This window comes from Cannabis sativa, chromosome X (genome assembly GCF_029168945.1).
Source record: "Cannabis sativa cultivar Pink pepper isolate KNU-18-1 chromosome X, ASM2916894v1, whole genome shotgun sequence".
NCBI lineage: Eukaryota > Viridiplantae > Streptophyta > Magnoliopsida > Rosales > Cannabaceae > Cannabis > Cannabis sativa.
In genome coordinates, this window is record NC_083610.1 from 25,388,523 (window position 1) to 25,397,673 (window position 9,151).

Genomic DNA, 9,151 nt, shown 5'->3' on the forward strand with positions numbered 1-9,151 from the left:
CTTATTTCATTTTTTACTTTTTAAATATTTAAATAAAAAAATTAAATAATTATGTGTAATAATTTAAAATTAAGATTACAAGTATAATAAAATTTAAATTATGAAATTATATTGTGTATAATTTTAAATTATAAAAAACTTTGCTCTAAAATTTTAAATAATTTAAGTATAAAAAAATAAATTGCTAAAAGATCCTTATATAGTAATAAATTGTAAAAAATTAATTAATAATTATAATTAATTTAATTTTAAAATATAATTAATCTTAATTAAAGTTTTATAAGGAAATAAATGATTAGGTTACTTTCAGGTTACAAGTTATTTTTTATTTATTTTTATTTAATTTCCAAATTAATCACAACCATAAAATAATAATCCAATGGCTTAAAAAAATGTAACCATGATGGTTACAATAAAAATGTAACCATTGAAACCTCTTCCATATATATTTTTATCATTATTATTTTTAGTATGTATGTTTTGGTGAATTGTATATGTATTTTTTTGTTATATAGTATATCATTTTCTTTTAAAATAATATTTAAGTTTTATTTTCTATTGTACTTTTGTTGACATGATATATAATTTTATTACCATTCTATGTATTTTTATTTATTGTTATTATTATATATATATTTCTATTATAAGGTATATATTATTTATTATATGGTATATACGTTTTATTGTATAGTATATTATGCATGTTTAGTTTTTATTTTATTATACATAAAGGTAATATATAATTTTATTAATAAGATATATACAACTTTTTTTAATAATATTATATTATATTATTTTATTTTATTATTGTAAGTATATAATTTTTCTTGTATGGTATATAGTTTTTGTTGTCTATAGTATATCAGTTATTTAAGATGATATTTAGTTTCTATTTTATTATATATAAATTTTTTGGTATGTATATATATTTTAATAGTGGTATATATAATTTTGTTAGCATGATTAATTTAGTATTGCTATAATTTCTTTGTGGTATATAGTTTTATTACTAGGGTAAATTAATTTTCAGTAATATGATATACTAAATACTGTTGTATATATTTAATGATCTAATATATTTATTCATTTATGTTACAATATAATAATATGCGATACTAAAAAAATTATATAACTTAATTTTATTATTATATATATATTTTTTAAAAAAAATATGTGATAAATGTATTTTTATAATTTTTATTAGCTAATTTATTATATTCGGCTATTTTCTTAATTTTTTAAAAAGGTTTATTTTTTAACTTAGTTTTCAAATTTAAGACAATTTTGCATCTCAGCCCCTTATCATTAGTTATCTTTTACATATTTAATTAATTAATAATTATTAATGATATTTTAATATTTGTTATAATTTGTAATATAAAATGTTACTGTGCATTTGTAACAAATATAGTGTTTATTGATTTTTTGTCTTAAATTTAACACAATATTTACATTGTTTTTTTTTAGGATAAAAACTTATTATTATAAATTAAACTGATAAGTCATTTACAATAAAAGAGTAGAGAGATGGAGGAAAAGAATCCATCCAATAACAAGCTTCATCCAACCCTAAAGCATATCTAGCCAAACAATGAGCAGCTTTATTAGCTGTTCATTTGACATGCATAACTGATACACCTGGGAGAAAGGAAAGTAAGCATGAAATGTCAATAATAAGATCATTAAAAGCAGTAATACAATTTGTTCGGCCATATAAAGCATTGGTAACCATCACAGCATCCGTTTCGACATGACCAAGTTGAAGTCCCAACTGAGTAGCCCATACCAAGCTGTGGAAAATTGCCTTTGCCTCCATTTCATGTGATGCAAAATTCCCGATGAGAGGTTTGGAGAAGCCAGCAATTACAACACCCTCACAATTTCGAATAACAGCTCCAACGCCAATAATGTTGTTAGTTGAGTCCACAACAGCATCCACATTCATTTTGAGGCTTCCGAAGTCAGGTGGTCGCCAAGGTGACTCAGAAATTGGTACTAGTGGGGAGTTCTGGTATGCTGGAACTTGTTGAGGCCGGAACTTAGCTTGAGCATGTTGATAGTTGGACTAGTAATTGTTAGCAAAAGATGCTAAAAGAGCAGCAGATTTGGCTTTCTGACCATGGACAACCCTATTTCTTTCTGTCCAAATGAACCATATACAGAATATTTGCTCCATTTCAATCGTTGAATGTAGAGTCACCAGGTGAGCTAGATAATCGCCTTTGTTCATTAGTGCAGCAGTATTCCAATGAAACTGAAAGTTCGTAGACCGCCAAACTGCCCGAGCATACTTGCATCCAAAGAGTACATGGCCAACGGACTCCCATGCTTGTTGACATATTGTGCAAGTTGAATCAGTAATGATATGTCTTCGCACCAGCGATGTAGCAACTGGTATAGCATCATGGAACACAGGCCAAACAAAGATTTTTATTTTCTGGGACAACTGTAGTTTCCAAAAGAATTTCCACCAGTGCGTAGGTGAATTTGATGTGGAGGAGAGGTCTGAATCCTCAAGAGAAGCATCATGATGATAACCTGAATGAACATTGTTAATCCCTGAATTATGGTGGTGCCAAATCAACTTATCATTTGCCGAAAAGTAACTCAATGGAATGGTGAGTATACGTTCCACATCAATGCTAGAGAAGTATTCATCAAGCAGCTGCTGATTCCATTGCCGGTCCTCTGTGATTAAATTGGCAACTACAGCGTTTGGTTGTCCCTTATAGTGAGTTGGTATGAAGTTTGTATGGCTAGGGATCCAAGGATCGGATGCACAATTGATGTGTCTTCCTTCCCCTATTTTCCACCGTAAACTAGGTCTTAAGAGCTCTTGACCATAAAGGATACCTTTCCATGTGAGTGAAGGGGAATGACCATTAGGAGCCTCAAGGAATGAGTTGTTTGGGAAGTATCAGCTTTTCAGCAATCTACTCAAAAGAGAGGAAGGATTGTCGAGAAGTTGCCATGACTGCTTGGCAAGGAGGGCTTGATTGTAGTGTATAAAAGACCGAAAACCCATTCCACCATCAAATTTAGTCTTGCATAAAAGTTTCCAGCTTTGCTAATGAATTTTCGTGCCATTTTCATTAGAACCCCACCAAAAATTGGACATCATTATTTCAAGTTGATTGCAGATTGTAACCGCTAATTTGAAACAACTCATTAAGTAAGTTGGGATAGATTGCACCACAACTTTGAGAAATATTTCTTTACCTCCAACAGAGAAGAGTTTGTCATTCCAAGTCCTCATTGCCAGATTTTTTCTTTGACTTCACTGAACAATTGTTGCTTATCATGATCTGTGTATGCTGGTAACCCAAGGTATTTTTCATGACAATCACGGATGGGCATTGATAGCACTTTAATGAAAATGAATTTGAGCAGCCATAGTTGTATTTGGTGAGAAAGAGAGGACAAATTTGTCAGGATTCAAAACTTGGCCAGAAGCTCGGTGGTATATATCCTGGCAACGTTTGATAGCATGACAAGAACTTTCAGTAGCATTACAAAATAGTAAGCTATCATTTGCAAAAAAAAGAGATGTGAGATTGGAGGGGATCTTCGTGTGAGTGAGTAACCATAAAGGTTCCCTAAGCGCTCTTCATTTTGCAGGAGACATAAGAGACCCTCAGAACAAATTAGAAATAGGTATGGAGACAAAGGACAACCTTGCCTTAGCCCTTTGGTTGGTGTGACTGAACCCATGGTTTCCCCATTTAAGAGAAAAGTAAACTTGTTCGTTGTCAAGCAGGTCATAATGAGCAACGTCCATCTATCTGCAAACCCCATTCGTTCCATCACAGCCTTGATAAAGTTCCATTCAACCCGATCAAACGCTTTACTCATGTCCAATTTCATAGCAGCCACCCCTTTCCTACCCGATGTTTTGAGTTTAATACCATGGATTAGTTCAAAAGCAACCAAGATGTTGTCTGTGATGAGTCGATTTGGAAGAAAAGTACTTTGAGTCTCGGAGATGACGTGTGGTAGTACATCCTTGAAGCGAACAACTAGGATTTTGGTGATGAGCTTGGACACAACACTGCATAAGCTAATAGGTCTGAAGTCTTTCATGTACTGAGCCTTTCTGATCTTTGGGATGAGAGTAATGATAGTGGAATTCAAAGGTGTAGGGTCAGCTCCATCATTTAGCACACTTAACACAGCAGATGTGACCTTGTTTCCAACTATATCCCAGTTGTTTTGGTAGAACATTGCAGACATTCCATCTATTCCTGAACTTTTATCTGGCCCCATTGAGTGTAGAGCTAATTGAGCATCTTCCTTGGTGAATGGTTTGAGAAGTGTAGCATTCATATCCATGGTAACCGAGACATGTATTGTGGCTAAAGTTGCATCAAGAGTATTACTATCAATGAAGGAAGCCTTAAATAAGTTGGAGAAGTAGTCTTGGATAACATTACTCATATCAGCTTTTGAAGTAAAAGTGCTGCCATCTTCAGTTTTGAGAGATGTAATTTTATTGTTAGACCTTCTAGCCGAGGCTTTGGAATGAAAGTACTTTGTATTTCTATCCCCCAATTGCATCCAATCAATGCGAGAACGTTGTTGCCAGTACATCTCCTCTTGTTCTAACAGCTCATCAAGAACCGATTCATTATGTTTGAGTGCAGCAACTGTTTCATGGCTGAGAATAGGAGAGTTGTTTAGAGTCCACTTTCGATTGAGTTTCTAAAATATTCTTTTTCATTCGGCCATACTTCTTGATATGCCACTGCTGAAGTGATGTCGCACATGATTCCAGGTTATGTATAACATTGCTGATGGGGTCTGTTGTGCAATTAGATAGCCAACAATTGGAGATAATGGACTTGTTGTCTGGGTCAGATAACCACAGCTTTTCAAGCGAAAGCGACTGTGTCTTTTATGCTGTTGAGTTGTTGTTTCATTGAAGATTTCTGCTGAAATGACACGATGATCAGAATGAATGTAGTCCAAATGAGAGATTTTTGGTTGCTGAAAAGTAGAGGGCCACACATCATAGTCAATAAGCTCTTTAAAAGTGTTGATGGTCGTTCTATCTTTTGCCCAGGTGTAGCCATCTCCATGAAAAGGAGGATCAAAAAGATGGCAATGATCTAGTGCATCTCGAAAAGCAGTCATTTGGGACTCACTACGGAGAGATCCCCTGGATTTATTCTCACTTGATATTATTTCATTGAAATCCCCTATGATTATCCATGGTTGTGTTGGATATTATTTTACCAGGATCTTAGATCTACTCACAAGTATGTTTATTAACATCCTAAATATGAACATTCTAAAACGATAAATTAAACACATATAAAGTTTAAGAAACCTTACATTGGGTGCAGCGGAATTATAATGACTCCTTCCGTTCAGATCTCTAACCCTTGATTCCTTTCTGTAGCAGAGTATTATCAAGATCTGAACCTGGATCTTCTTCTCTGAATCCTTGATGCTGAATCTCCTTTGCTGATGATCTTTCTTCACGATCTTCCTCACTATGATTGAGGTATTGCTTGATGTGTGTGGGCACTACTCTAATCACTAAGAGAGATTCGAAATATAGATGAAGAATAGAGAGAGAGAGTGGCGGCTAGAGAAGAGAGTGGAGGCTCAGGTTTTTCTGATTCAGAAAGTGTAATTTTCCTGAAGCCTTCACTATCTATTTATAGCATTCCACTAGGGTTAGATTTGAATTATATGGCATTAAAATAATGAAAAAAATCATTTAAAAAGATAACATAGGTGGCCGGCCCTGGCTAGGTGGACTGGGCCTTGATTTTTGCAATTTTGCAATTTTACCACCTTTTGTATCTGATTTTCTCAAAAATGCCAATTTCCTAATTCAATCATTTAAATGCCAATTCTAACTATTTAATAACTATAAATAATTATTAAATAATATTGTCATTTATCATATTTATTAATTGAACCATACAAAGTATCATAATTAACAAATATGCCCCTGTTAACTCTTTCTTTACAATTTCGCCCTTACTTAGTGAAAATTTCACAAATAGACATAGTCTAATTCGTGAATTATAATTGATTAATCAAAACCAATTACATGAGTCTTACAAGCAATATTATCTCAACTAGTGGGGGGACCATGGGTCTATATAACTGAGCTTCCAATAAGTAGATCAAGAATTTAGCACTAAAATTCTCTAACTTATTAATTCTTCGTTGAATCCACGCATAGAACTTAGAATTGCACTCTCAGTATATAGAATGCTCTATATGTTCCACCATATAGACACATCATTAGTTATCCATTGTTATAATCCTAATGTGATCAATGATCCTCTATATGAATGATCTACCAAGAAAGGGATTAAATTACCGTAACACCCTACTATGTATTTTATCCTTAAAACACTTGACCCCGTATAAATGATATTTCAGCTTATGTGAAATGAGATCTCCACCATTTATTTTTGTTTGGTCAAGCTCGAAGGAAATCATCCTTTGCTTACTATTTGCCAGATAGAAGCTATAGATTCCATGTTTATGCTAGCGCTCCCACTCAATTGCACTACCGTGTTCCCAAAAAGTATGTATCACCCTGACCTAAAAGTAGCCTTAACTAACAATTCAAAGGAACACGAATAGCCTTTCAAGATTGAGCCTAATCATAACAGGATTAAGATCATTTGATCTAGGATCAACTTGGCGATATTGACTTGAATAGATTTTACGGTAAGTTTAATTAAATCTAAGTCAAAGTTCAATATCGGTCCCTTCCGATGCATACTCCATGCATCCAACCTGAGCTTTACTTTAACCAATGTTCTGGAAAGAACATAGTATTTCTCCAAATACAAGTAAACTCTTGTTGTAGATTATCATATCAGTAAAACCCTGTGTCTGATAAATCTAGGAAACTTTATTCACATAGTGATGTTTACTTTCCAATGTGATGACAGCACAATAAACATGATCAAGTATGTGAAAAGGGTTTAAGATGAATTTATAAATCAATTAGACAAGCAATTGATAAAGTGAGCCAAAACATACACAAATGAATGAAAAATACTTCTGTTTCTTTATTGATGTTGAATAAAATAGATTACATTGAAATGGAGTTTTATTTAGGGCATAAAACCTAACAAACTCCCACTTGCACTAATATAAAACTAATTAGTACATATCAATTAATCCTAATTTCTGACGGTGCTTTTCAAAGGCTGTCACGGCCAAGACTTTGGTAAATGGATCAGCCAGGTTGTCCTCTGTGTCGACTTTCTCAACTAGTACATCTCCTCTTGCCACGTATTCTCTGATAATGTGATACTTCCTTTCAATGTGTTTGCTTCTCTTGTGGCTTCGAGATTCTTTACTGTTTGCTATTGCTCCATTGTTATCACAGAGTAGTACCAGAGGCTTTTCCATTCCAGGAACAACTCCTATGCTGGTGAAGAACTTTCTTAGCCAGACAAGTTCTTTAGCAGCTTCGGTCGCTATGTATTCAGCTTCCATAGTTGAGTCCGATATCGAGGTTTGTTTAGCACTTCTCCAAACCACCGCTCCACCCCCAAGAGTAAACACCATCCCAGATGTTGATTTCCTGTCTTCAAGACTTGCCTGGAAATCTGAATCAGTGTAGCCTATGGGATTTAAAGCACCACCCTTGTAGACTAACACAAAATTCCTTGTACTCTTTAAGTATTTCAGAATATACTTAACTGCATTCCAATGTTCTTGTCTGGATTAGATCGATACCGCTCACAATTCCAACAGCATAACAGATGTCAGGTCTAGTGCACAATATTGCATACATTAGACTTCCAACTGCAGAGGCATAGGGAATATTTGCCATGTCCTCTATCTCTTGAGGATCAGTCGGTGACTGTTCCTTAGATAGACGAATACCAAATCTAGAGGGCATGTTTGCCCCATTGGCATTGTTCATGAAGAATCTCTCTAAGACTTTGTCTATGTAGGCAGTTTGAGAGAGAGCAAGAGATCTGTTCTTCCGGTTTCTGATAATCTGAATACCAAGAACATAGGCTGCTTCACCCAAATCTTTCATTTCGAATTGAGTGTTGAGCCATTCCTTAATGTGAGTCATTTTCTTGATATTGTTTCCAATGATCAAAATGTCATCAACATAAAGGACCAGGAATACTACTATTTGGTCTTCCTTGAGTTGGTAAACACAAGGTTCATCTTCATTCTGAAGAAAGCCGTAGGTCTTGATGATTTCATCAAACCTTTTGTTCCATGAGCGAGAAGCTTGCTTAAGTCCATAGATAGACTTGTTTAACTTGCAAACTTTCTTTTCTTGCCCAGGTAGAACATAACCTTCTGGTTGCTCCATATAGATGGTTTCTTCAAGTACCCCATTAAGGAAGGCAGTCTTGACATCCATTTGCCAGATTTCATAATCGAAAGCAGCAGCTATGGAGAGAAGAATTCGGATGGATTTGAGCATGGCAACAGGACTAAAAGTTTCCTCATAGTCCACGCCTTCTCTTTGGGTATAACCCTTGGCTACAAGTCTAGCTTTAAAAGTTTCGACTTCGCCTCCAGCTCCTCTTTTCTTCTTGTAAACCCACTTGCATCCTATCGGGTGATAGTCGTCAGGTGCGTCTACATATACCCAGACTTTGTTCTTTTTCATGGAATCCATTTCTGAATCCATGCCGGCTGACCATCGTTTCCGTTGCGGACTAGCCATTGCCTGTTTATAGGTTAATGGATCGTCATGAATACCGTCACCTACGACCATATTGATTTCACCATCCAAGCCATAACGAGCAGGTTTTGTTGAAACCCTCCCACTACGACGAGGTACGGTTGTCTTCTGAACAGAAACTTTAGTAGTAGATTTCTCAGTTTGTTCAACTGAGGGAGTGGGATCGTCTTCTTCATGAGTGGAAGAGGACGGAACATTGGAAGGACTTATTTCTGATAGCAATTCCTCTAGAACAACTTTACTTTTCGGTTTGTAGTGTTTAATATAGTTCTCTTCAAGGAAGGTAGCATTTGTAGAAACAAACACTTTATTATCCTTGTGACTATAAAATAGTCCACCCCTAGTCTCTTTAGAATTTCCAACAAACATGCATACTTCGGTACGTGATTCAAGTTTGCCTTCTTTCTTTCTTAAGACATGAGTAGGGCACCCCCAAATTCTGTAATGGCGCAAACTAGG